Raw genomic sequence first — 27,977 nt, forward strand, 5'->3', positions numbered from 1 at the left:
TCATTTCAGACTTAGGCCAACCCTAACATAAGACCCTAGGTAAGCAAAGAGACCTCCAAAGACCATCTAGAAAGTCTCATAAGACCATAGGTAAGGAAAGGGACACTCAAAGGCCATTTAGACGGTCTCATAGGACCATAGGCAAGGAAAGTGACCTCCAAAAGCCATCTAGATGGTCTCATAAGGCCATAGCTAAGAAAAGAGACCTTCAAAGACCATCTAGACAATCTCATAAAACCATAGGTAAGGAAAGGGACCCTCAAAGGTCATCTAGACAGTTTCATAAGACCATAGGCAAGGAAAGTGACCTCCAAAAGCCATCTAGATGGTCTCATAAGACCATAGGCAAGGAAAGTGACCTCCAAAAGCCATCTAGATGGTCTCATAAGACCATAGGTAAGCAAAGAGACCTCCAAAGACCATCTAGATGATCTCATAAGACCATAGATAGGCAAAGAGACCTCCAAAGACCAGGTAGACTTAGGTCAACTCTAAGTCTCAAGTTAAGGACAGGGGCCAGGTAAATGACCTTGGAGGGCCGCATCCAGCCCCTGGGCCTTAGTGTGGGGACCCCTAGACTCTTATTGATGCAGGCCAAAATCCCATTGGCTTTTTGAGCTGCTGCGTCACCTTGTTGGCTCATGTTCAACTTGTTGTCCACGAGGACTCCGAGATCCTTTTCACACTACTGCTGTGGAGCCAGGCATCGTCCCCCATTCTGTATCTTTGATGATGAAAAGAGGTATGGGTCAGGGTTGGGGGGGGGGGCTTCAGAGGACTCCAGAATAGAAGACAGGGCTGAGAGTTAGGAGCATGCTTCAAGAAAGGTTATGGGCCCAGGAATGGAAGAATGGCATTGATGAAAAGAGGAAGAAGGTGGGGATATGGGTCAGGGTTGGGGAGCTGTTGCTTCTCAGTTGGGGGGGGGGGTCTCTCTTTCCCTTGCTCTCCCCTCTCTCCTGTCATGGGGAGGAGATGAAGGGGAGACGTAGTATCTGAGGGAGGAGGAGGAGGAAGAGGAGGAGGAGGAAGAGAGGGAGGGAGAGAGAGAGAGATCAGGCGAGTATCTCTGCAGAAGAAGGAGGCACCTCTGCATCCCTCCGTCGCTGGTCCTGCCGCGCTCCCTTCCTCCTCCTCCTCCTCCTCCTCCTCTGCCCTTTGCCTCCCTCTTTCCCCTCCTCCTCGTTTTCCCAATCTCTCTCTCGCTCTCCTTCCTTCCCCTGCTTTCTTCCTTCCTTTCTTCCCCCTTTTCCCCGAGTCCCAGACACAACACCAGGTAAGGAAGGATCTTCCTACTTTTGGAGGGACGAGGGATGATGGAGGGTGGAGTCCCCCGAAGGCGGGGGGGGGGGGGCAAGATCTAAGGGGCAGAGTCACTCCGAGAGAGGAGGGAGAGACCCCCAAGTCTGCCCCTGAATTTCCCTCCTCCATCCCTCCTCCACCAGCCTTGAAGGGAATTGGGGAGAGGGGGAGAAAAGAGCGGGATCCCTCCTTGATCCGACTTAATCCCACTTGATCTACTCTCGATATAAATAGGAGCTCGGATAGGGGTCCCTCTCCCCCTTCTCTCCCCCCTCCCCCGAATTCCCTGGACTCAAAACAAACCCTTGGATTTGGAGACACATCTGGAAGGGATCGGATTTGGTCTCTTCTCGAGGTTGTTTTGAAGGCGTTGGAAGACTTCACCCAAAGTGAAGTCTTTTGGGGCCCAGGGGGGGTGTCGTGTCCTTCCTAAATCGGGGGGTCCATTGAAGCCCGCCGTCCCTCCCACTTTCTCATTCCTTCCTTCCTTTCAGCCCCAAACTGGGGTCTTTCTTCCTTCCTTCCTGTCCTTCCAATACCGCCATCTCTTCTCTCTGTATTGTTATGTTAGTGGAAGGAACAAGGAAGGGAATCAAAGTTTGATTGGGGGACGTGACCAGAGAGGGAATCGTGGGGGAGATGGAGGAGGAGGGGGAAAAACGGGGGGGTCGCAGTCACACTCGTCCCTCCGCCGGGCTTTTTCCTTCCCTTCTTCCTCCCTTCCTTCCTTCTCTCCATCCTCCGGAGAGGATTCCGGATCGATGGTGACCAATGTTGTGGCTGGCGGGATTCCCGTCTGGAAGAGAAGGAAGGGGGGCATGTTTGGGGACCGAGGGGAACCCAGAGCTCCCCCCTCCCTTTCCCCCTCTTCTCATGCTTTCCCCCTCTCTCTCTTTCTTTCCTGTCTGTCTCATTCCCCGATTCCGAGGCGCCTCATTACAGATTTCACGCACGCACCAGCCCCGGGTTGTAAATCTACCCCGAGAGTCGGGAGACTGCAGAGCAGGGAGGGGAGGGGAGGGGAGGGAGGGGGCAGGAGAAAAGGGGGGCACAGAGGGAGGGGAAGGGGGCAGCAGAGCACGTGACCCCCTCCTGACCCACAGCCTCCCGCACCAGGGGTGGGGGGGGGGGGAGGATGCTCCAGTCTCACCCACAACCTTCTCAAATGTCTCCCCCACTTCTCATGGCGCACCCCTATTTATTTACCCCCCACCCACCCACCCATCAGGATGCCCCACTCCAGTCCAGAGCTGGGGTTTGACCAAAATAATCTCTCTCTCCCTCTCAATGCCTCCCCAAATCTTATCCTTCTCCCTCTGGATGCGCCTCTCAGTCCAAAGCTGGGCTCCCTAAACAATCTTTGCCCCTCAAAATAATGTCTTTCTCTTCCTCTGGATGCACCTCTCAATCGAAGGCTGGAGCCCCTAATCAATCTTTGCCCCCCCCCCCCCCGCCATAATAATCTATCTATCTATCTCTCTCTCTCTCAGTGTCTCCCCAAGTCCAGAGATGCCTTCCCAAATCATTTTTCTTACCACTCTGAAAGCACTTTTCAATCCAAAGCTGGGGCCCCTAATCAAACTTTGCCCCCCAGAATAATGTTTCCCTGCCTCTGGATGCAACCTCTCAGTCCAAAGCTGGGTTCCATAAACAGTCTTTGCCCCCCCCCCCCAACTAATGTCTCTCTCCCTCTAGATGCACCTCCCAGTCCAAAGCTGGAGCCCCTGATCAACCTTTGCCTCCCAAAATAATTTCTCTCCCTCTCAATGTCTCCCCAAGTCCAGAAATGCCTCCCCAAATCTTATCCTTCTCCCTCTGGACGTGCCTCTCAGTCCAAAGCTGGTTCCCTCAACAATCTTTGCCTCCCAAAATAAGGTCTCTCTCCCTCTGGATGCACCTCTCAATCAAAGGCTGGAGCCCCTAATCAATCCCCCCCCCCATAATAATGTCTCTCCCTCTCTTTCTCAGTGTCTCCCCAAGTCCAGCAATGCCTTCCCAAATCTTTTCCTTCCCCCTCTGAAGGCACTTCTCATTCCAAAGCTGCAGCCCCTAATCAATCTCTCCCCAGGTCCAGAAATGCCTCCCCAGATCTTATCCTTCTCCCTCTGGATGCACCTCTCAGTCCAAAGCTGGGCTCCCTAAACAATCTTTGTCCCCTCCAAATAATGTCTCTCTCCCTCTGGATGCACCTTTCAATCCAAAGCTGGGGCCCCTAATCAATGTTTGTGCCCCAAAATGATTTCTTTCTCTCTCTCAATGTCTCCCCAAGTCCAAATCTTTTCCTTATCCCTCAATCCAAAACTGGGGCTCCTATTCTATCTTTGCGCTCCAAATAATCTCTCTCCCTCTCAGTGTCTCCCCAAGTCCAGAGATGCCTCCCCAAATCTTTTCCTTCCCCCTCTGAAGGCACCTCTCAATCCAAATCAGGGGGTCAACATTCCCTCCCAATGCCCCCCTAATGCAGAGCTGGGCTTCTCCCCATTTATCTTTTCTCCCTCCCCCTTGTTGCCCACCTCAGCCCAGACCTTAGGCAACCCATGGATCTTTCCTCTCCTTCTCAGACTTAGGGTCACCCCATAGATCTTCTCCCCTTCCCCCTGCACGCCCTCTCTTAACCAAAAGCTGGGGTCACCCCACAGGACTTTCCGCCTTCCTTTCACCTAGATCCAAGTCATGCCATACATCTTGTCTCCCTCTCAGCCCAGTATTGGGGTCACCCTATACATCTCACCTCCCTCTCTTTGGTTGCCCCTCTCAGCTCAGCCCCAAGTCATCCTATGGGTCCTTCCCCTTCTTCTCTGACTTGGAGCTTGGGCTGGGGTCACCCCACAGATCTTTCCCCTCCTCTTTTAAATGCCCCTTCAACCCAAAGCTGGATCCCCACAAATCTTTCCCCTTGTCTTATTGCTCCTTCACTCCATCTCCATCTCACCCCATGGATCTTTATTCCTATCCCTCAACCCATAGCTGGGCTCCTCCCATAAGTCTTTCCCTTCTTTTTCTAGTTACCCCATTGAACTGGGGGCAACCTATAGATCTTTTTCCACTCTCCCATTATCTCTCCCTTAGAATCATAGAATCGTAGAGTTGGAAGAGACCTCACGGGCCATCCAGTCCAACCCCCTGCAAGAAGCAGGAAAATCTCATTCAAAGCAGCCCTGACAGATGGCCATCCAGCCTCTGCTTAAAAGCCTCCAGAGAAGGAGGCTTTTAAGCCTTCTCCATCACTATCTCCAAAGCCTTCTTCAAGATCTCTTCCTCGCCCTGTTAATGACCATCACTCTAGCCTATATATATATATATATATATATATATATATATATATATATACACACACACACACACACACACACACACACACACACACACACACACACCGAACCCTGTATTGTGATATTCTCTCCCCACTTTTTGCAAATACTTTTTGGATCCCCTCAATAAAGACATCCTGGCCTTGCCTCTCCATCATCTCCATCTGCACTTGGACCCTCCCTTTCCACCTGCTGAATCCTTTTAATTTCGATGCCTGTGGATCAGCTTTTCAATTGGCAAGACTTGGAGTTGATTGAGGGAGCCTCGAGGCCATCTAGACCCACCCCTGCTTGTGGCAACACAAGGCCCAATGTCCTCTGCATTTCATCCCCGAATAAATCATATTAGGCTCTGTTCTCGTCCCAGTGCCCCTCTGGTGTCCTCCTGGCATCTCTTTACATGGGGATTGTCTCCATTCCCCCCTTAAAATGCCTTTCCCCCCCCTTGTCAAAGGCTGTCTCTTCTCCCCATCCCTTCATCCCCTCCCTCCCTTTGGAGTCAATTTTCCAACGAGGCGAAATAAGATTTGTTGGGTTTATTCTCCCAGGGTCTGGGAATAACTAATCCTAAAAAATCCGCTTAGAATTGGGCAGCAGGGAGGGAGGGAGGGAGGGAGGGAAGAAAGAAAGAGACAGAGCGGCCTGGAGGGAAGGAAGATGGGGGAAAAGGAAGAATGAATTAAAACAAAGGCAAACAGCTGTGGATTAGGAGGAGGAGGATGACAACCTAGAGAGACCTCAGTGGGATCCACTGGTTCCTTTTAGTGGGAACAAGCTCTTGGTTTACCACCAAATACGTGCATTGAAATAGCAAAGTTTTCAAATATTAAATATACATATGTGCAGCATTTTCCTTTGGAATCTCTGTCTTTCCTCCTCTTTCCCTTCTAGTATTTCTGAAAGGGAATCGAACATTTTTTGGGGTCAACAAAAGGGGTTGGTTTATTTTTCCCTGTATAATAGAGACAATATTATTATTATATTATTATTTTCATATATGTATTTGATTTCCACATTTATCTCTGTAACCGAGACACAAAGTGGCTCACAACAATTAAAAAGATGTGTTGTCAAAGGCTTTCATGGCTAGAATCACCGGTTACTGTGAGTTTTCCAGGCTGTCTGGCCATGCTCCAGAAACATTCTCTCCTGACATTTCACCCACATCTATGGCAGGCATCCTCAGAGGTTGTGAGGTCTGTTGGAAACCAGGCAAGTGGGGCTTATATATCTGTAGAATAATGTCCAGAGTGGGAGAAAGAACTCTTGTCTGCTTGAGGCAAGGTTGAATGTTGCAATTGGCCACCTTGATTAGCACTGAATGGCTTTGCAGCTTCAATATCTGGCTACTTCCTGCCCAGGGGAATCCTTTGTTGATTAAGTAACCTGGACATATTATTTGAGAACACAGAAATGCTGGAACACTCTAACAGCCACCATGGCAGACTACACAGAGAAGCCAATGAAATCCACAAGCATGTGGACAATTTCAACAGAAAGGAGGAAATCATGAAAATGAACAAAATCTGGCTCCCAGTATTAAAAAAAAACTCTAAAAGCAGGACAGTAAATAAAGAACAAAGCTCTGAAAACAGGGGAATTCCAGACAAGAAATCAATCAGGGTCAGTTTATTGTCGAAGGCTTTCATGGCCGGAATCACTAGGTTGCTGTGAGTCTTTTGGGCTGTGAATCTTTCAAGCTGTATGGATCAGAATATACCTGCCACAGATGTTGGCAAAACGTCAGGACAGAATGTTCTGTAACATGGCCATACTCCCCGAAAGACTCACAGCAACCCAATCAGGGTCAGCTAACACCTCCCAATAAAGGATTCCCCCAGGCAGGAAGCATCCAGACCTTGAAGCTGCAAGGCTATTCGGTGATAATCAAGGTGCCAATTGCAACATTAACACTTGCCTCTGGCAGACAAGAGTTCTTTCTCCCACCCTGGACATCATTCCATAGGGATATAAACCCCACTTGCCTGGTTTCCAACAGACCTCACAACCTCTGAGGATGCCTGCCATAGATGTGGGCCAAACGTCAGGAGAGAATGCTTCTGGAACATGGCCATACAGCCTGGAAAACTCACAGCAATCCAATTAAATATCCAACACATCAATATTAATATAGAATCAAATACACACATTGGTTACTTAAATCAATCAGTGCAATGTAAATTGGTGGATGAATGGTCAAGGTAGGGATGCCAACTTGGCCTTTCTGCCTTTGCTCCTCTGCTTTCAACGGCAAACCGAGGAGACCTTGACTAGCTGAAATATTCCCCTCCATTTCATTATGGCAGAAAATTCAATTATTTACATCCCAAGGGGGAAAAGAATAGCTTCATTTCTGAGCCTTGTTCGGGCCAGAAGCAGAGGAACACAGAGAGTGAAGACAGTTGGCAACCTACTTCCCAATAGGAATGAGTTCACAGTGTTTAGGGATGCGCCACCTCAAAACCGTTTAGCCGATCTAGATGGATGCGGATCTAGACGGACGTGATCAATCTTTCAATTTGTGGATTAATTAATCCAGAAGGAAGTAATCGTTGGATAATCACAGCCCGTAATGCAGATTAGGATCTACGCTTTCCGCGGGACGGCGACATAAATAAGCCGACCGCCTTCTTAACACATTCTTGCTGATGTAAAGATACATCAGCAAGAATGCATATCGATTTTGTAGGTTGGTTTTTACTTAAGTGAAAAATCTGCTTTTTTTAAAAAAAAATTGCTTTCGGAGTCATAGTCACAACATTCACGAGTGACACTTGCGAAGCTAAAATAATAAGTATTCTCCGCACCAGTTGAGAAAGAGGCTGCTAGATGGAAACAAAGATATTTTGGAGTGTTGCCTTGGAGAAATGTAATATTTAGGAAGCTTATACTCTGGGCATGAGCAGAGTGCTTTCTCCTTTGATGCTGCATAAACTTACTAGCAACTACTACTGGGTTGTCGAAGGCTCTCATGGCCGTGAATTTTCTGGGCTGTTTGACCATGTTCCAGAAGCATTTTCTCCTGTCGTTTCGCCTCTGAGGATGCCTGCCATAGATGTGGGCAAAACGTCAGGAGAGAATGCTTCTGGAACATAGTGATACAGGCTGGAAAAATCACAACTGACATTTTGCCTCTGAGGATGCTTGCCATAGATGTGGGTGAAACATCAGGAGAGAATGCTTCTGGAACATGGTGATACAGGCTGGAAAAATCTCAGCTGAAATTTTGCCTCTGAGGATGCTTGCCATAGATGTGGGCGAAACGTCAGGAGAGAATGCTTCTGGAACATGGTGATATAGGCTGGAAAACTCACAGCTGATGTTTCGCCTCTGAGGATGCTTGCCATAGATGTGGGCGAAACGTCAGGAGAGAATGCTCTGGAACATAGTGATACAGGCTGGAAAACTCACCACTGATGTTTCGCCTCTGAGGATGCTTACCATAGATGTGGGCAAAACGTCAGGAGAGAATGCTTCTGGAACATGGACATACAGCCTGGAAAACTCTCAGCAACCCAGACTACTACTGATATTAGGGATCTGATCTCCAAAGTGTAAAGCTCCAGCAGCCAAAATAAGTGTAACGTAGTGATTTGAACCCTGGACGATGACTCTCGAGACCTGGGTTCGAATTCTGATCAACTCACGGAGGGTCACATACTCTCAGCCTCATGCGCCCGCTATATTAAGGTCACCATAATCAGAAATGACTTGAAAGCAGACAGCAATGAAAGGGATACGCTTGACTTCAGTGAGGATGTTTGGCTTGAGGAAGCTCTCCGTAATTAAAAATACAATCAAATAATGGAAAGGACCTCTTTCCACCTGAGACCTATAGTAAGAGGAGATAATACTGCGCTGGAGGGACAGAGAGTTTGATCAAGGCAGTTTACTGTATTCAAAACACTCTTTTATATGGTGCAGTGAGTAAGAAGTTCACTGTATTCATTTATATGGTGCAGTGAGTAAGAATAATAAATACTTCACTCTAGTCTCCAATGCAAACAATTGTAGCTCAGTAATCACTTGGGGCTCATCTACACTGTGGAATGAATGCAGTTTGACACCACTTTAACTATGATGGCTCGAAGCTGTGTGATCCTATAGTGAGGCATTCAGCACTCTTTGGTGGAGGATGCTAAAGACCTTGTAAAACTATAACTCCCTGGATTCTATAGCATTGAATCACAGCAGTTAAAGTGTATCAGGTTGTATTTTTCTATGGTGTAGATTAGACATGGGCAAACTTCGGCTCTCCAGATGTTTTGGACTTCAACTCCCACAATTCCTGGCCTCAGGCCCTTTCCTTTTGCCCCTCAGCCGCTTAAGCGGCTGAGGGGCAAAAGGAAGGGGCCTGAGGCCAGGAATTGTGGGAGTTGAAGTCCAAAACACCCGGAGGGACTAAGTTTTCCCATGCCTGATCAAGACACTTGACTCCTATATATCTATATATATAAAAGGGTAATGAAATTTCTGCCTAGGACAAAACAATAAAACTACACATCCCAGAAACACTAAACTTGGCAGCACAACCCCTCATCCATGCCTCTACGTTCATACAACAAAAAGAAAATAAAAATAAAATCCTAATTAGAGGGAGAGGAATAATTGTTTTTATCCAATTGCTGCCAGTTAGAAGGCTATGCTTTGCCCACTTGGTCTCTTAGCAACCCACTCAGCCCAGGGGACAGGCAGAGTTAGGCCTCACTTAGGCCTCTTCCACACTGCCTATAAAATACAGATTATCTGATTTGAACTGGATTATATGGCAGTGTAAAAGGGGCCCCTGATGGCACAGTGTGTTAAAGCACTGAGCTGGTGAACTTGCGGACCAAAAGGTCCCAGGTTCAAATCCTGGGAGCAGAGTGAGCGCCCGCTGTTAGCCCCAGCTCCTGCCAACCTAGCAGTTCGAAAACATGCCAATGTGAGTAGATCAATAGGTACCGATCCGGCGGGAAAGTAACGGCGCTTCATGCAGTCATGCCAATGGCCACATGACCTTGGAGGTGTCTATGGACAACGCCGGCTCTTTGGCTTAGAAATGGAGATGAGCACCAACCCCCAGAGTCAGACACAACTGGACTTAATGTCAGGGGAAAACCTTTACCCTTTACCTTAACTACCACCAATTCCTCAATACTTTATTTCCCATACCACCATACTTAGCCACAGCAACACGTGGGCAGGTACAGCTAGTGTTTATATAAATATAATAAATATATCCCTTCCGACGCTATATATCTCCAGCAAACCTGACCCAGATGTGAAGATCTAAGTCCTTGCCTCGGGAGGCAGATCTGAGTCTGGCAGTCGGTTTCGGGACCAATTCTGTTTCTGCTCGGCACCCAAAAGGCCCGCTGTGCCCTTGAAAGGATAACCTCCGTTCAAGGACTCTATACTCACCCGTTTTGGGTCTGGCCTCGGGCGGCACAATATTTGGGGGTTGGCTCTGGACGTCACATCTTGGGTCATGCCTCGGCATTTAGAGAATGGGATTTGTGTAACCGTTTCTGAGTCAGACGAATGGTCCAGATTTCCGCTTGGCTGGTCAGGATTTTGGCTTAGAGACGGAGAGTTCATTTGAGATGTAAATTAATAGAATTGGAAGAGACCCTGAGGAGCGTCCGGTCCAACCCCGTTCTGCCAGGCAGGGAGTCACAATCAAAGCCCTCCCGACAGATAGACATCCAGCTTTTGCTTAAAAACCTCCAGAGAAGACTCTACTTGCAAGATAACCTTCTTAGGTAGTTTTTGAACTGCTTTTGGATCTCCATCCAATTCTAACCCCATCCTGCCAGGTGGAGAGTCACAATGAAAGCCCTCCCGACAGATGGCCATCCATCTTTTACTTAAAAGCCTCCAGAGAAGGAAATTCCACTTGCAAGATAATCCTCTTAGGTAGTTTTTGGACTGCTTTTGGATCTCCATCCAATTCTAACCCCATTCTGCCAGGCAGGGAGTCACAATCAAAGCCCTCCCGACAGATGGGCATCCAGCTTTTGCTTAAAAGCCTCCAGAGAAGGAGATTCCACTTGCAAGATAACCCTCTTAAGTAGTTTTTGGACCGCTTTTGGATCTTCATCCAATTCTAACCCCATCCTGCCAGGCAGGGAATAACAATCTAAGCCTTCCCGACAGATGGCCATCCAGCTTCTGCTTAAAAGCCTCCAGAGAAGGAGATTCCACCTGCAAGATAATCCTCTTGGGTAGTTTTTGGACAGCTTTTGGATCTCCATCCAATTCTAACCCCATTCTGCCAGGTGGAGAGTCACAATCAAAGCCCTCCTGACAGATAGCCATCCAGATTCTGCTTAAAAGCCTCCAGAGAAGAAGATTCCACCTGCAAGATAATCCTCTTGGGTAGTTTTTGGACGGCTTTTGGATCTCCATCCAATTCTAACCGCAATTTGCCAGGCAGAGAAACGCAATCAAATCCCTCCCGACAGATGGCCATCCAGCCTCTGCTTAAAAGCTTCCAGAGGAGCAGACTCCACTTGCAAGCTAATCCTTTTAGGTGTCTTTCGGATCTCGTATTAAAATGCAGCTTTGGGGAACGTGGAATGGAACGTCTCTCTTGCCGAGCCACCTTTCTGTTGGGCCAAACCTGAAATATTAAAAGAGCGGGACAGGTTTGTTTTCCCAGTTCCTTGCACGCTCTTTGGGTGTGTGTGTATTTTTGCCAGAGTTAATTCAAACCTGTCTCGATGACCCGCCGAACGGTAATTAATTCGGGGTTGATTAGTCTGGGAACAAATGAATAAGTGGCGCCCGTCGTGCTCCTTTTCTAACAGGAGACAATGCTTCTGAGTCCCCTCGAGTGCTGTGTCTGAGCATGAATAAATGCTGCTAATATGGGATCTGAACAGGAGGAGAGCAAAGGCAGAGATGTGTAAAAACACCGCCCGTGTAGGTGTCGTCTGTCTTGAAGGGAAATAGAACAGTCGAAAATGAAATTCTGCTTATCTGTGCCTTCCAGTCGCCGCTCAACTTATGGTGACCCCATGCATTTTGTAGGGTTTGGTGTGAGTTTTCTCGGGCTATATGGCCATGTTCCAGAAGCATTCTCTCCTGAGCTTTCGCCCACATCTATGACAGGCATCCTCAGAGGTTGTGAGGTCTGTTGGAAACGAGGCAAGATTTATATATCTGTGGAATAATGTCCAGGGTGGGAGGAAGAACTCTTGTCTGTTGGAGGCAAACGTGAATGTTTTCATTGATCACTTTGATTAAAATTGAAAGGCTTTATAGCTTCAAAGCTTGGCTGCTTCCTGCCGAGGAGAATCCTGTGTTGGGGGGTGTTGGCTGGCCCTGATTGTTTCATGTCTGGATTTCCCCTGTTTTCTGACTGTTATTCTTTATTTACTGTCCTGATTTTTTTTTACTACTGCCAGCCAGATTTAATACTGGTAGTCACAACATTCACACATTCAACAAAGGATCCCCCCAGGCTGGAAGCAGCCAGGCCGTGAAGCTGCAAGGCCATTCAATGCTAATCAACGTGTCCAACTGCAACATTCACACTTGTCTCAGGCAGACAAGAGTTCTTTCTCCCACCCTGGACAGATATATAAACCCCACTTGCCTAGTTTCCAACAGACCTCACAACCTCTGAGGATGCCTGCCAAGATGTGGGCGAAACGTCAGGAGAGAATGCTTCTGGAACATGGCCAGACAGCCTGGAAACCAGACAGCAACCCAGTAATTCCGGCCATGAAAGCCTTTGACAACACATTTGTAGGGTTTTCTTATGCAAGAAATCCTCAGAGGCTTTTTTGCCACATCCTTCTTCTGGAACGGTGTTTGTAGTACTTGGTATTCCTTGGCAGTCCTTTTGGGATTTCTGTTTGGACTACAACTCCCAGAATTCCCAAACTAGCTTTCATTCTGGGAAATATAGTCCCATTTCCCATGCTCTGGAAGTTACAGCTTGCCAGCCAGCTTGGATTTTGGGAGTTATAGTCCAAACAAACCACATGTTAAGGGGCTATCTAAGGACAGCTTGGGCATGTCTATATGTCTTCACATCACTTTGCTGATTTATGGTGACACCATTAATTTCAATGAGTTTCCTTGGGCAAGGAATACTCACTCAGGGGTGGTTTGGATAGTTCTTCCTCTGAAAGAGATCCGTAGGCGGACTCCCATCCAAACACTAACCCAAGCTGGGATGTGTGGGCGGTCTCCCATCCAAGCACTAACCGGGGGCGACCCTGCTTAGCTTCCGAGATCAGATGAAGTTTAAGCACTGTCTATAGGGGGAAAGGGTGCTTTATATGGGATTTTGCCAATATGAATTGTGGGCGGTCTCCCATCCAAACACTAACCGGGGGCGACCCTGCTTAGCTTCCGAGATCAGGCAAAGTTTAAGCACTGTCTATAGGGGGGGAAAGGTGCTTTAGGCTTTATATAGGATTTTGCCAATATGAATTGTGGGCGGTCTCCCATCCAAACACTAACTGGGTGCGACCCTGCTTAGCTTCCGAGATCAGGCAAAGTTTAAGCACTGTCTATAGGGGGAAATGGGTGCTTTAGGCTTTATATGGGATTTTGCCAATATGATTTGGGGGCGGTCACCCATCCAAACACTAACCGGGTGCGACCCTGCTTAGCTTCCGAGATCAGGCAAAGTTTAAGCACTGTCTATAGGGGGGGAAAGGGTGCTTTGGCTTTATATGGGATTTTGCCAATATGATTTGGGGGCGGTCACCCGTCCAAACACTAACCAGGGGTGACCCCGCTTAGCTTCCGAGATCAGGCGAAGTTTAAGCACTGTCTGTAGGGAGAAAGGGTGCTTTAGGCTCTATATGGGATTTTGCCAGTATGATTTGTGGGTGGTCTCCCATCCAAACACTAACCGAGGGCGACCCTGCTTAGCATCCGAGATCAGGCAAAGTTTAAGCACTGTCTATAGGGGGGAAAGGGTGGTTTAGGCTTTATATGGGATTTTGCCAATACAGTTCAGGGATCTGAGATATTTGAGGCTAGAAGCCAGCAATTCCTGGGACCTTTGGAGCATGCTGTAAGACAACTTGCCAAGTGACTACGATATATTATTATAGTAACACCCAGGCTGGTATTCTATTCTTTGGAAAGGAAGCGTTCCTTCTGAAATCTCTATAGTAGGCATGGTCCAACTTCGTCCCTCCGGGTGTTTTGGACTTCAACTCCCACAATTCCTGGCCTCAGGCCCCTTCCTTTTGCCCCTCAGCCGCTTAAGCGGCTGAGGGGCAAAAGGAAAGGGCCTGAGGCCAGGAATTGTGGGAGTTGAAGTCCAAAACACCCGGAGGGCCGAAGTTGGACCATGCCTGCTGTAAAGCCTGAAATATTGTCACTTCTTTGGACTGATTCTTTCTTCCTTATTTGCTTTTTAAAAGCATTAAGTGGGTTTCTCCCCCCCTTCTGTTCTCCTCTGTCCTAGCCTCAGATCTCTCCAATCTTAAATGTACCTTCTCGCAATTCAAATGTATTTCTGCTTATCTTTATTCCCAGAAGATACGGCAAGCTATTACTCTTCTCCTTCTTCTTCTTCTTCGTCTTTCCCGATATCCTTTTAAATCTATGGGAACTGTCAGTCCTTCACCTAGTCTTGGGAACGGGGAGGGATGTTGGACTACAACGCCATTGTCCCCACGAACAATGGCAGGGTGAGCTCCCGCTGTTAGCCCCAGCTTCTGCCAACCTAGCAGTTCGAAAACATGCAACCTAGCAGTTCGAAAACATGCAAATGCAAATGTGGGTAGATCAATAGGTACCGCTTCACCGGGAAGGTAACGGAGCTCCATGCAGTCATGCCGGCCACATGACCTTGGAGGTGTCTACGGACAACGCTGGCTCTTCGGCTTTAGAAATGGAGATGAGCACCAACCCCCAGAGTTGGACACGACTAGACTTGATGTCATGAGAAAACCTTTATCTTTACTATGGGCACCAATAAATACTTCCCAAGGTCATGGAGGATTTTTTTTTGGAGCAATTCCAGCTGCATACAGCTGTAAAAACAGAAGTTAAGAAAGCAAAGATCTAAAAAGAAAGATGTTGAGGGTTCCCTGCAAGGCAAAGCTATTTTTAATCCAAGGGGGACATCAAGGCAAGGCGAAACGATTTCCTTGGAAGTCACATTTCCCATCTGGAATGTTTTCCCTTTGGAAGCCAATTTGGGGATGCCCTTTGCACATGCTCAGAGGAACTGGGCTCTTTTTTGCACAAGGGGAGCGATGGGTTCAAATAGGTGAGACAGAAAGACCAAAAAGTGGATTTCACTCAGTTATTAGGAATCGCATCCCAGAATCAAAATACAATAGACTCTCATTTAACCAGAACTCTCAAGCAACCCGTAAATACATTAAATTTAATTTCGGTCTTGCAAGTCTTTCTGGCTTTTCAAACCCACGTCCCATCATTTCTTCCTCTAGCTCTGGGAGATGAAGTCAAAATTAAGTTTGGGGAAAACACTGATAGACTTTCTTCTCTGTCTGCTTTGTAAAGGTAAAGGTTTCCCCTGACGTTAAGTCCAGTCGTGTCCGACTCTAGGGGTTGTTGCTCATCTCCATTTCTAAGCCGAAGAGCCGGCGTTGTCCGTAGACACCTCCAAGGTCATGTGGCCGGCATGACTGCATGGAATGCCTGCTTTGAGTCCCCCAGAAATAACAGTCTAAGTCCCATCATCCGCAGCATTGACTCCCCCGGGGATGATAAGACTTGTAGTCCAAGTAAATAATTTCCCAAGGGCCCTGCTCTTTGCATTGGCCTCTTGCAGCAATGCAAATGGATTCCATTAATTACTGACCCTTCCCATGAGGGTGATGAAACTTGTAGTTCAAGTAAATAATTTTTCAAGAGTTTTTGCTCTGTGCATTGGCTTCTTACAGCCCAGTAAACAGGTCCCGTTAGTGACACCATAGTTGTGGGTAATAGGACTTGTAGTCCAAGTAAGTCATTTCTCAGAGGCTTTGCTGCTCTATGCATTGGCCTCTTGCAGCAATGCAAATAGGTTCCATTAATTACTGACCCTTCAATGGGAATGATGGGACTTATAGTCCAAGTAAGTCATTTCTCAGAGGCTTTGTTGCTCTATGCATCAGCCTCTTGCAGCAAATGCAAATAGGTTCCATTAATTAAGGACCCATCAATGGGAATGATGGGACTTGTAGTCCAAGTAAGTCATTTCTCAGAGTCTTTGTTGCTCTATGCATCGGCCTCTTGCAGCAATGCAAATAGGTTCCATTAATTACAGACCCTTCAATGGGAATGATGGGACTTGTAGTCCAAGTAAGTCATTTCTCAGAGGCTTTGCTGCTCTATTCATCAGCCTCTTGCAGCAATGCAAATAGGTTCCATTAATTACGGACCCTTCAATGGGAATGATGGGACTTGTAGTCCAAGTAAGTCATTTCTAAGAGGCTTTGCCGCTCTATGCATCGGCCTCTTGCAGCAAATGCAAATAGGTTCCATTAATTATGGACCCTTCAATGGGAATGATGGGACTTGTAGTCCAAGTAAGTCATTTCTCAGAGTCTTTGTTGCTCTATGCATCGGCCTCTTGCAGCAATGCAAATAGGTTCCATTAATTACAGACCCTTCAATGGGAATGATGGGACTTGTAGTCCAAGTAAGTCATTTCTCAGAGGCTTTGCTGCTCTATTCATCAGCCTCTTGCAACAATGCAAATAGGTTCCATTAATTACGGACCCTTCAATGGGAATGATGGGACTTGTAGTCCAAGTAAGTCATTTCTAAGAGGCTTTGCTGCTCTATGCATCGGCCTCTTGCAGCAAATGCAAATAGGTTCCATTAATTATGGACCCTTCAATGGGAATGATGGGACTTGTAGTCCAAGTAAGTCATTTCTCAGAGGCTTTGCTGCTCTATGCATCGGCCTCCTGCAGCAAATGCAAATAGGTTCCATTAATTATGGACCCTTCAATGGGAATGATGGGACTTGTAGTCCAAGTAAGTCATTTCTAAGAGGCTTTGCTGCTCTATGCATCGGCCTCCTGCAGCAAATGCAAATAGGTTCCATTAATTATGGACCCTTCAATGGGAATGATGGGACTTGTAGTCCAAGTAATTTCTCAAAGGCTGAGGGGGGAAAGGAAGGGGCCTGGGGCTGTTAGGGATTGTGGGAGCTGAAGTCCAAAACACCTGGAGGACCCAGGTTTGTCCATGCCTGGTGTATGGTACACATGGTGTATAATATTAGGCCTATTTTTCATAGTAATGCTCAAGTAACCAGAACTTCCCTTTCTCTGGTGTCTACTATCTGCATTTACCCGAGTGCCAGTTAACTGAGAGTCCGCCGTATATAGAAAGCTCTATATTCCTGTCCTACGGTAATCTCAGATTAAATCCAGGGCTGGAAGGAGGGAGGGGGGTGCACCTGCTGCAGCCAGTGGTTCTTAACCTCCTTTTCTTCCCTCTCTCCATCCCTCCGCCTTTTTTGCTCATTTCCTCCCTGTTTATCTTCATTTCCGATCAATAAGGAGAAGCCAAGTGACTGAAGCAGTTGTCGCTCGGAATGAATTAGGGCGATTACGCCTCATTCCCCTGTTTGGGTCGGTCCCCGAGACATGAAAGGGGGGATTTGGGGTATCCGCTCTTCCCGGCCCTTTCCATAGAGGGTGCCATTGAGCAAAAGGGGGCAAATGGGGAAGGCAAATAGGGGGGGGGGCAAAGGTTTCATTGACTGCCTTTTCTGGATCCGGCTCCAAAGGTGCCGGCGGGTCAGGCCGCGGTTGGGCCTGGCTGCCCTGCAGGTTAATTGGGTTGAACGGCGGCCTCAGAGGGAAATCGTTAACAAGGAAAAAAAACGGGAGAGAAAAACGGAGAGAGAGTAGCGATGAATATATAGACCCTGGCAGAACCACATAAATACAAAGAGGGCAAGGGAGAGCAAGGCGGAAGATAATGCTTGCAATAATGTTGGAAGAAGAAGAGAGCATTTGGACCGGCGCCAGGCTTTTCATGAGGATGGGGAACTAGAGGTGCATCTACATTGCAGCACGAATGCAATTTGACACCACTTGAATGGCCACGGCGCAATGCTATCTGTACTTGATGCCTTGCACATAATGACATCCCAAGCTGTAGAATGGATTCTATTTGACACCACGAAAACTGCCATGGATGGCTCAAGGCTATGGAATCCTATGAGCTATAGTTTTACACCAGGCCCCCCTATGGCGCAGTGTGTTAATAATAATAATAATAATAATAATAATAATAATAATAATAATAGTCCCGGTGGTGATCAGCACATTGGGTGCTGTGCCAAAAGATCTCAGCCGGCATTTGGAAACAATAGACATTGACAAAATTACGATCTGCCAACTGCAAAAGGCCACCCGACTGGGATCTGCACGCATCATCCGAAAATACATCACACAGTCCTAAACGCTTGGGAAGTGTTCGACTTGTGATTTTGTGATACGAAATCCAGCATATCTATCTTGTTTGCTGTGTCAGACTATGTCGTTGTGTCAATAATAATAATAATAATAATAATAATAATAATAATAATAATACTTTATTTATATACTGCCCTATCTCCTCAGGGGACTCAGAGCAGTTTCCAACATGATAAAAACAATACACTACACTACACTACACTACAATACAATACAATACAATACACATAATAAAAACAGAACCATACAACAATTTAAAAATAATACAAGTAATAAAATAAAATAAATAAATACACAACATTTATTTATTTATTTATTTATTTATTTATTTATTTATTATTCAAACTTATATGCTGCCACTCCCCTAGGGCTCGGCGCGGGTTACAAGAACAGGCTAAAATCTAACAATTTAAAAACATCTTAAAACATCTTAAAAACATTTTTAAAACATCAATAACAGAATAACATACAATCCAACAATGAAAAATAAAACTAGTAACAAAAGCCCTGAGCTGCTGAACTTGCGGATTGAAAGGTTGCAGGTTCGAATCCAGGGAGTTGAGTGAGTACCCGCAGTTAGCCCTAGCTTCTGCCAACCTAGCAGTTTGAAAACATGCAAATGTGAGTAGATCAATAGGTACTGCTCCGGTGGGAAGGTAACAGCGCTCCATGCAGTCATGCCGGCCACATGCCCTTGGAGGTGTCTACAGACAACGCCGGCTCTTCGGCTTAGAAATGGAGATGAGCACCAACCCCCAGTGTCGGACACAACTGGACTTAATTAATATCAGGGGAAACCTTTAACTTTATAGTTTTACAAGGCCTTCAGAGCAGCATTTTTCAACCTGGGGGTCGGGACCCCTGGGGGAGTCATGAGGGGAGTGTCAGAGGGGTCACCAAAGACCCTCAAAAATACATATTTCTGATGGTTTTAGAAATGCTGAAGATCTCTCTGCCTGTCCTTCTCTTACTTTTTGGAAAGAGATGGCAAATCCTCTCATAGTCATTTGAGTTCACAGTACTCTCCAGATGGAGGTGAACTACATCTCCCCTAAATCTCTGTCAATTCCTCCCAATTCCCTCTAATATTTTCTTTTGGTCAAGTGGGAAGTTTTGCCCAATTCTGTCGTTGGTGGGGTTCAAGAGACTCTCTGATGGTAGGTGAACTATAAATCCCAGCAACTACAACTCCCAAATGTCAAGGTCTATTTTACCCAATGTTCCAGTGTTCAAATTTGGGCATATTGAGTATTTGTGCCAAGTTTGGTCCAGATCCATCATTATTTGAGTCCACAGTGCTCTCTGGATGTAGGTGAACTACAACTCCAAAACTCAAGATCAATGCCCAGTTGCCCACCAAACCCTTCCAGTGTTTTCTGTTGGTCATTGGAGTTCTGTGTCCCAAGTTTGGTTCAATTCCATTGCTGGTGGAGTTCAAAATGCTTTTTGATTGTAGGTGAACTATAAATCCCAGCAAATACAACTCCCAAAGAGAGTTGTAGAAAAGAAAAGAACCAAGTGTAGTGTTTTCTTTTTGCCTTTGACCAGAATGTTGAAAAAGTCCTTTACTTGATATAGCTTCCCACAATGCCCTATTCAGCCTGCATTATTTTCTATTTGATGGTGATGTTCCTGATGTTGCTCCTCTGCCGTTCTACTTGCTCACCTGCTTTTAATATGTCCCAGTTTCTCTCTCTGCCTCCCACTTTCCCCCTTCCATTGCTCCAAACTAAGCTCAAAGCACAAAATTGCACTCGAGCAACTCAATTGCCTTTCCCAATAAGACTTTCCCACTGCAATCTATCCTATTTCGTGTAGCCTTCCTTGTAATTAATATACATTTACATATCTATTCCGTCATGGCTACTTTCCAGTACTGCCTGCCCACTCATGTCCTGGCTTTTGTGTGTGAAATTTTGAGGCATATGTTCCCTGGTGGATTCTGGAAAATTGCTTTTTGGAAATGCTGTCTGGGATTGAAAGGGGGGATGTTGCAGTCCAAAAAAAAAGTAACTTTCCCAAGCTTTTTCCCCCGAGTGAGTGACCTGCCTTCAGGTAACAGATTCCGGATCAGAGTGAGTGTTTTCCCCGATAGATTTCAGAGCCCTGGCATTAGATTTTTCTTGAAACAAAGCGCTCAGAGGCGGAATATTTTGTAGTTACAAGTGAAGGATAAGAGGGCACTCCAAGCAGAAAGCTATTTAAGCGAGTGGAGCGGTCAAGGGTCCTAGAAGACAGAGGATGATGGGACTCGGGGGGGGGGGGGGTTCCTCCAGATCTATATCAACAGGAGTTCTGGCTTGAGCACAGAAATGTATGCGGTTGTCTTTTACTGACATATACAATAGACTCTCAGTTAACCAGAATGCAAGCAACTGGCAAAAAAGAATGCTTTAAATAAAAATTGAAATAAAATCACAAAGATTTTTTTTGTGTTGTCGAAGGCTTTCATGGGCGGAATCACTGAGTTGCTGTGAGTTTTCTGGGCTGTATGGTCATATTCCAAAAGTATTCTCTCCTGACGTTTCACCTACATCTGTGGCAGGCATCCTCAAAGGTTGAGAGGTCTGTTGGAAACTAGGCAAGTGGGGTTTAGATATCTGTGGAATGATGTCCAGGGTGAGAGAAAGAACTCTTGTCTGTTTGAAGGTCTAGCAGTTTACTGTCTGAGGGAATCCTTTGTTGGGAAGTGTTTGTTGGGAAGTGGCCCTGATTCATGTCTGGAATTCTCCTGTTTTCTGAGTGTTGTTCTTTATTTACTATCCTGATTTCAGAGTTTTTTAAAATACTGGTAGCCAGATTTTGGTCATTTTCATGGTTTCCTCTTCTCTGTTGAAATTGTGCACATACTTGTGGATATCAGTGGCTTCTCTGTGTAGTCTGACGTGGTGGTTGTCAGAGTGGTCCAGCATTTCTGTGTTCTCAAATAATATGCTCCGTCCAGGTTGGTTCATCACGTGCTCTACTATGGCTGACTTCTCTGGTCGGATTAGTCTGCAGTGTCTTTCATGTTCCTGCTGTGTTGGGTGATTCCTATGTAGACTTGTCCACAGCTGCATGGGCTGCAACAAAGGATTCCCCCAGGCAGTAAGCTGCCAGACCTTGAACCTACAAGGCTATTCAATGCTAATCAAGGAGGCCAATTGAAACATTCACACCTGCCTCAGGCAGACAAGAGTTCTTACTCCCACCCTGAATATTCCACAGATATATAATTTGACTAATTTCCAACAGACCTCACAACCTCCGAGGATGTCTACCACAGATGTGGGCAAAACATCAGGAGAGAATGCTTCTGGAACATGGCCATACAGCCAGGAAAACTCACAGCAACCCAAAGCTATTTTTGCAATACATCTGTGGGAGTTGTCTATTTGTCTTTTTTTTAATAATTGTATTTCAGTATTAATATCAAGTCAATACAAAATTAATGGTATAGTATGGGGTGTATTATTATTATTATTATTTAAGGTATTTATTTATGTGCATATTTTATTGTTGCATTGTGTTAACTACTGTTTTAAATCACTGTTTTTACGATGTGATGTTGTTATGCTGGGTACGTCCCTGTTGTAAGCCGCCCCGAGTCCCTTCGGGGAGATGGTGGCGGGATACAAGAATAAAGTATTATTATTAGTAGTAGTAGTAGTAGTATTACGGTAGAGTCTCACTTATCCAAGCCTCGCTTATCCAAACTTCTGGATTATCCAAGCCATTTTTGTAGTCAATGTTTTCAATATATCGTGATATCTTGGTGCTAAATTCGTAAATACAGTAATTACAACATAACATTACTGCGTATTGAACTACTTTTTCTGTCAAATTTGTTGTATAACATGATGTTTTGGTGCTTAATTTGTAAAATCATAACCTAATTTGATGTTTAATAGGCTTTTCCTTAATCCCTCCTTATTATCCAAGATATTCGCTTATCCAAGCTTCTGCCGGCCCGTTTAGCTTGGATAAGTGAGACTCTACTGTATATTATGTTTATACCCTGCCTTTTCTTTCTGCAAACGAGACTCAAAACAGATGAATATGTCACACAAAACCTCTGCATCTATGTGAAATAGACAATAAATCATATTTGTTGTCAAAGATTTTCATGTCTGGAATCACTGGGTTGCTGTGAGTTTTCCAGGCTATCTGGCCATGTTCCAGAAGCATTCTCTCCTGATGTTTTGCCCACATCTATGGCAGGCATCTTCAGAGGTTGTGAGGTCCATCGGAAGCTAGAAAAGTGGGGCTTATATACCTGTGGAATAATGTCCAAGGTGGAAGAAAGAACGCTAGTCCGCTTGAGCATTTGCTTCGTGTCTTTCTTGGCCCGGTGTTCGTTCTGTTCTTAGTTTGGGTACCAAAGAACAATTGCAGAAACCAAAGCCCACATATCTTTGGAAAGGCAGCATCACCGCAAATGTGGTCTGTGTCTGTGCCTGTGTTTTTTTTGGGCCGTTCCTTTTTTTTGGCGACTGCGCCCATCTCTGCCCGCCTGTCCATTCCGTGCTCCATCCATCATCTTTTCTTCTCTTGTCTCCAGGGCCGGCTGAAGAGCCAGACCTGAGGGGAATGCAGAACAGAGAGGCAGAGACAGAGAGATGAGAAAGTGAGAGCGGCAAAGGGAGGGATGCAGGATGCAAGGAAGGAGGGAGCGAGGGAGGGAGGAACTGCTGAACGGGTAGATAAATAATCTGCACGGATGGACGGACGGATGGGCAGATGGCTTAGATGAATGGTTAAGCGCCGTCTGCGGACAGGTTGGTGATAGGCAGGTGGCAGGGAGGACGACGGGCATATTGAAGATTTCTCTGGACGGATGGATGGGTACCGAGTGGGTGTTTAAGGAGACGGATGGATGGTTTAAAAGGGATGATGCGTGCGGCCAGGAGGATGCGGAAAGGGAGCGGGGAGAGCAGCGGGCTTCATCATGAAGGAACATTGGGGGTCATCATCTGCGCTGTAGGAATGTAGAGATGCACCAAGAGGGCTCGCAGTTGCATAGCACTTGCATCCAAGGTGCAAACTGGGGAGAAGGTGGTGCTAAAGGTTTCCAGGTGGAAGGCGAGAGAGTGACACAAACCCTATTTGTACCTATGTGATGATCCGTGGTTTTCATTGCATGCCTGCAAGTCATTTCTGACTTATGGCAACCCTTGGTCAATATTCACTTGTGGATGAGAGGCCTACGAAGTCATCCTACCACCCATAGCCTTGCTCTGCTGTTGCAGATTCAGGGACACTAAGGCAAGTCTATGCAAAATTTGTTCGGCTTCTCTGAGGCTGAGAGAGTGTGACTTGCCCAAGGTCATCCCATAGGTTCGCAAGAGCTCTGCATCACCAGAATCATAGTCCAATGCTAAAACCAGAGCTTTCCAAACATGTCATGTCGGCGACGCACCTTTTTCCATGTGCAGCTTTTCGCGACACAGTCATTCAGATTTCCTAGCAAACCGGGTGTTAAACCAAACCACCGTTAGAAGAGATACAGACACAAGGCATCAATTCTTATAACGAAATATATGGAGACAAAACATATCTCAGGAAAACTTTTCATTTATATATTTTAAAATGTATGGTTTATTGGGTTGCTGAGAGTTTTCCGGGTTATCTGGCCATGCTCCAGAAACATTCTCTTCTGACGTCTTGCCCACATCTATGGCAGGCATCCTCAGAGGTTGTAAGCTCTGTTGCAAACTAGGCAAGTGGGATTTATATATCTGTGGAATAATGTCCAGAAAGAAAGAACTCTTGTCTGTTTGAGGCAAGTGTGAATGTTGCAATTGGCCGCCTTGAATTAGCATAGAATAGCCATGCAGCTTCAAAGCTTGGCTGGTTCCTGCCTGGTGGAATCCTTTGTTGAAAGGTGTTAGCTGGCCCTGATTGTTTCATGTCTGGAATTCCTCTGTTTTCTGAGTGTTGTTCTTTATTTACTGTCCTGATTTTAGAGTTTTAGATTTAAGATTTTAGAAGCCATTGAAATCCACAAGCATGTGGACAATTTCAACAGGAATTAGAAAACCATGAAAATGAAAAAAATGTGGCTACCAGTATTAAAAAAACCCTCTAAATTCAGGGCAGTAAATAAAGAACAACACTCAGAAAATGGGAAATCCAGACATGAATCAATCAGAGACAGCTAACACCTCTCAACAAAATATTCTCCCAGGCAGGAACCAGCCAGACTTTGAATCTGCAAAGCCATTAAATGCTAATCAAGTTGGCCAATTGCAACATTTACACTTGCCTCAAGCGGACTAGCGTTCTTTCTTCCACTTTGGACATTATTCCACAGGTATATAAACCCCACTTTCCTAGTTTCCAATGGACCTTGCAACCTCTGATGATGCCTGCCATAGATGTGGGCAAAACATCAGGAGAGAATGCTTCTGGGACATGGCCAGACAGCCTGGAAAACTCACAGCAACCCAGTGATTCCGGCCATGAAAATCTTTGACAACAGATATGATTTATTCTCTATTTCACATAGATGCAGAGGTTTTGTGCGACACACTTACACAATGTAGGCATCACACTAATACGTCGCGACACATAATTTGGAAAGCTCTGGCATGAACCATTCCACTACTCTTGTTCTTTCTTCTACACAACTTTTAAAGTACAGGAGATCTTTCCAGTTTTAACTCTGGTGACCCTTTCTATTTCTACCTTCCATAGATACAACTCGAAAGGGTTATCCATCAAAGAGAAATACGGCGATTCCAATCCTGGTCTCCAGAGTTGGAGCCAAACACTCAAACCCCGCTGGCTCTCGAATGACAATGTAGTTCTTTTAAAAATGCCCATGCCGAGCAAGTCATCGCAAGGGTGTTGTATCAAGCATATTGATAGCACAGGTCCTCAAATGACACCAAGCCATCAAATTCCAGGCAGCTCTCTCTGCAACAATCCAAAAAATGTTCCGCCCCATTAATGCCTCTTTTTCCATCTCCTGAGCTGGAACAAACACCACTGGATTGACACCTTAAAAAATGAGGAGTCACTCCAGTTTAGCTCATCTTGAGCAAGATGAAGAGGCTCTGATCCTGAACTTAACCACCCTTGTAATTGCAACTACTGTAAGGAAGGAGACTAACTTAAGACCAACTCCCCATAGGGTTGCTGTAAGTTTTCTGGGTTGTCTGGCCATGTTCCAGAAGCATTCTCTCCTGACATTTCACCCACATCTATGTCACACATCCTTAGAGGTTGTGAAGTCTGTTGGAAACTAGTCAAGTGGGGGTTATTTATCTATAGAATTTCAAGGGTGGGAGAAAGAACTCTTGTCTGATTGAGGCAAGTGTGACTGTTGCCAATGGCCATCTTGATTAGCACTGAATAGCCTTGCAGTTTCAAAGCTTTCCTGCTTCCTGCCTGGGGGAATCCTTTGTTGGGAGGTTTTAGCTGGTCCTGGTTGTTCCATGTCTGGAATTTCCCTGATTCCACAGATATATAAACCCCACTGCCATAGATATGGGTGAAACGTCAGGAGAGAATGCCTCTGGGACACGGAAAACTCACAGCAACCCAGTAATTCCGGCCATGAAAGCCTTCAACAACGCAACTTGCCATAGATATATCTTATAGTGACTGAGGGAGGAAAGGAAGGGGCCTGGGGCTGTTAGGAATTTTGGGAGTTGAAGTCCAAAACACCTGGAGGGCCCAAGTTTGCCCATGTCTGATCTACACTGTAGAATTAATGCAGTTTGATACCACATGAAGTACCATGGCTCAATGGTATGCGATGTCTGGGGTTATAGACATAGACACTGTAATTTTGGGACAGAAAACAAAAGACCTCATAAACAATGCCTGTGGATCCATAGCCATGACTGTCAAACTGGTGTCAAACTGCAGTGCAGAAATCGTGTAACCTCCAATAGGACCAATTTACCCAGATGTTGGGTACCTCCAGTAGTTTAAATCTTTCCCATCGAAACCATCTGTGTTGTTTTTTCCAAGATAAGCTGAACTTTGCTTGTGCAATGATGTAAGAACCCAACAAATTGAGCCTTGGTGCATATACACAGACAGACAGATTTCCCTGTGATGTTAAGGGAGATGGCACTGGAACCCCATTCTCGTCAGATTGCATTTGGTGCTGTCTCCATCAGCCGCAGGGTATGAGCTCAAAGAGAGCATTTGGACTCACTCCTGGCCTCGGCAGCCCAGACCGAGGCCCCAAAGGGCATGCAGGTGCGAACCAACGCCGTCTGATGGCTGCTCCTGTTGTATCTCTGCCTGCTGCTTCTGGAACTCGGCTCCTGCCAGATGAGAGGCAGATTGCGGGAAGTCAGACAATCGGAGGTGGCTTTTGATACACGCAGATGATTCCGTATGATCCGAGTTTGGGAATAACACTATGTAACAAAATATGAAAAATACTCTGTTCCTGGTTTGAAAGCGTTATTTCCTGTTTAATTATGCAGTACTTACTTTGAAAGTAGTTGTTATACTCCAGAAACTTCATTTTTCTGGCAGGCAGAATTGATGTGTTGTCAAAGGCTTTTATTTGGAACCACTGGGTCGCTGTGAGTTTTCCAGGCAGTATAGCCATGTTCCAGAAGCACTCTCTCCTGACATTTCGCCCACATCTATGGCAGGCAGCCTCAAAGGTTGTAAGCTCTGTTGGAATCTAGGAAAGTGGGGTTTATGTATCTGTGGAATAATGTCCAGAAAGAAAGAACTCTTGTCTGTTTGAGGCAAGTATGAATGTTGCAATTGGCCGCCTTGATTAGCATAGAATAGCCTTGCAGGGTTGTTGTACGTTTTTCGGGCTGTTCTGGAACATGGCCATACAGCCCGGAAAACATACAACAACCCTGTGATCCCGGCCATGAAAGCCTTCAACAACACAATAGCCTTGCAGCTTCAAAACTTGGCTAGTTCCTGCCTGGGGGAATCTTTTGTTGAGAGGTGATTAACTGGCCCTGATTTTATTTACAGCATTTATATTCCGCCCTTCTCACCCCGAAGGGGACTCAGGGAGGATCACATTACACATATAGGCAAACATTCAATGCCTTTTAACATAGAACAAAGACAAACAAACATAGGCTCCGAGCCAGGCCTCGAACTCATGACCTCCTGGTCAGAGTGATTCATTGCAGTGATTGATTGCAGCTGCTCTCCAGCCTGTGCCACAGCCCGAGCCCAACAAAGGATTCCCTCTGGCAGGAAGCAGCCAAGCTTTGAGTTGGGTAACAAGGAGTATTTGTTATATTTTAAGTCATTGTTTTCGCATACGTTTGGCATAACTTAGTGACTTCTGATTTTGCTGCTGACGATGCATCGTCCCCTTTGGCCCAGGATCGGGATCCCGAGCCGTGAAGCCGCACATGCTTTAGAAAGCAACACAAAGGCTGGATATTAAAATGGAATTAAACTCAACACAATTATTAAAGTAATTAAGTTGGAATACAGTCAAACATATAAAGAGCTGTTAAAAAACCATCCAGTTAAAAACAATGCGGCACCCCCTGGCTCGCTCTTTAAAACACCATTCGTGCTTAATAATACATCACTCATGATTAATGTAGCAAATCAATAGTGTAATTTCCACTACAATGAATAACATTTACAAATCTGTTTCGGAAGCACCGGCAGAGGATTGCCTTTTCAACAGGAACATTTCCTGCTAGATTCAGCCATTGACTGCATACAGACAGAAGCATATCCTTGCCATTTGGGAGGGACAATCTTAATTATTCCTTTGCCATCTCTACTTCCGAAATGTCCCCTTCTCTCCCTCCTACTTTACCCTTTTGTTCTTAGCTGGTTTTCAGTTGCTGCCAACTGAGGGCCCTTCGACACTGCCATACAACTCAGAATATCAAGGCAGATAATCCACAATATCTGCTTTGAGCTGGGTTATCTGAGTCCACACTGCCATATAATCCAGTTCGATGTGGATTTTATACAACTGTGTGGAAGGCGCATGGGTTCAATGCAAAAATAAATAAAT

General features: G+C 45.8%; 1 protein-coding gene across 2 annotated transcripts in view; it reads left to right on the forward strand.

The window, feature by feature from the left end:
* The first annotated feature begins 1,047 nt into the window (after window positions 1–1,047).
* Window positions 1,048–27,977, forward strand: part of cdh24 (cadherin 24) — a 52,268-nt gene continuing 25,338 nt past the window's right edge. The window contains exon 1 of one of the 2 annotated variants that reach the window (XM_062957530.1): window positions 1,048–1,276. The gene's annotated coding sequence lies outside the window, so the exon portion shown is untranslated. Of the gene's footprint in view, window positions 1,277–21,933; window positions 22,774–27,977 lie in introns of those variants that run through there. The other variant, XM_003229018.4, reaches the window with a different exon arrangement.

This window comes from Anolis carolinensis, chromosome 6 (assembly GCF_035594765.1).
Source record: "Anolis carolinensis isolate JA03-04 chromosome 6, rAnoCar3.1.pri, whole genome shotgun sequence".
Classification (NCBI taxonomy): domain Eukaryota; kingdom Metazoa; phylum Chordata; class Lepidosauria; order Squamata; family Dactyloidae; genus Anolis; species Anolis carolinensis.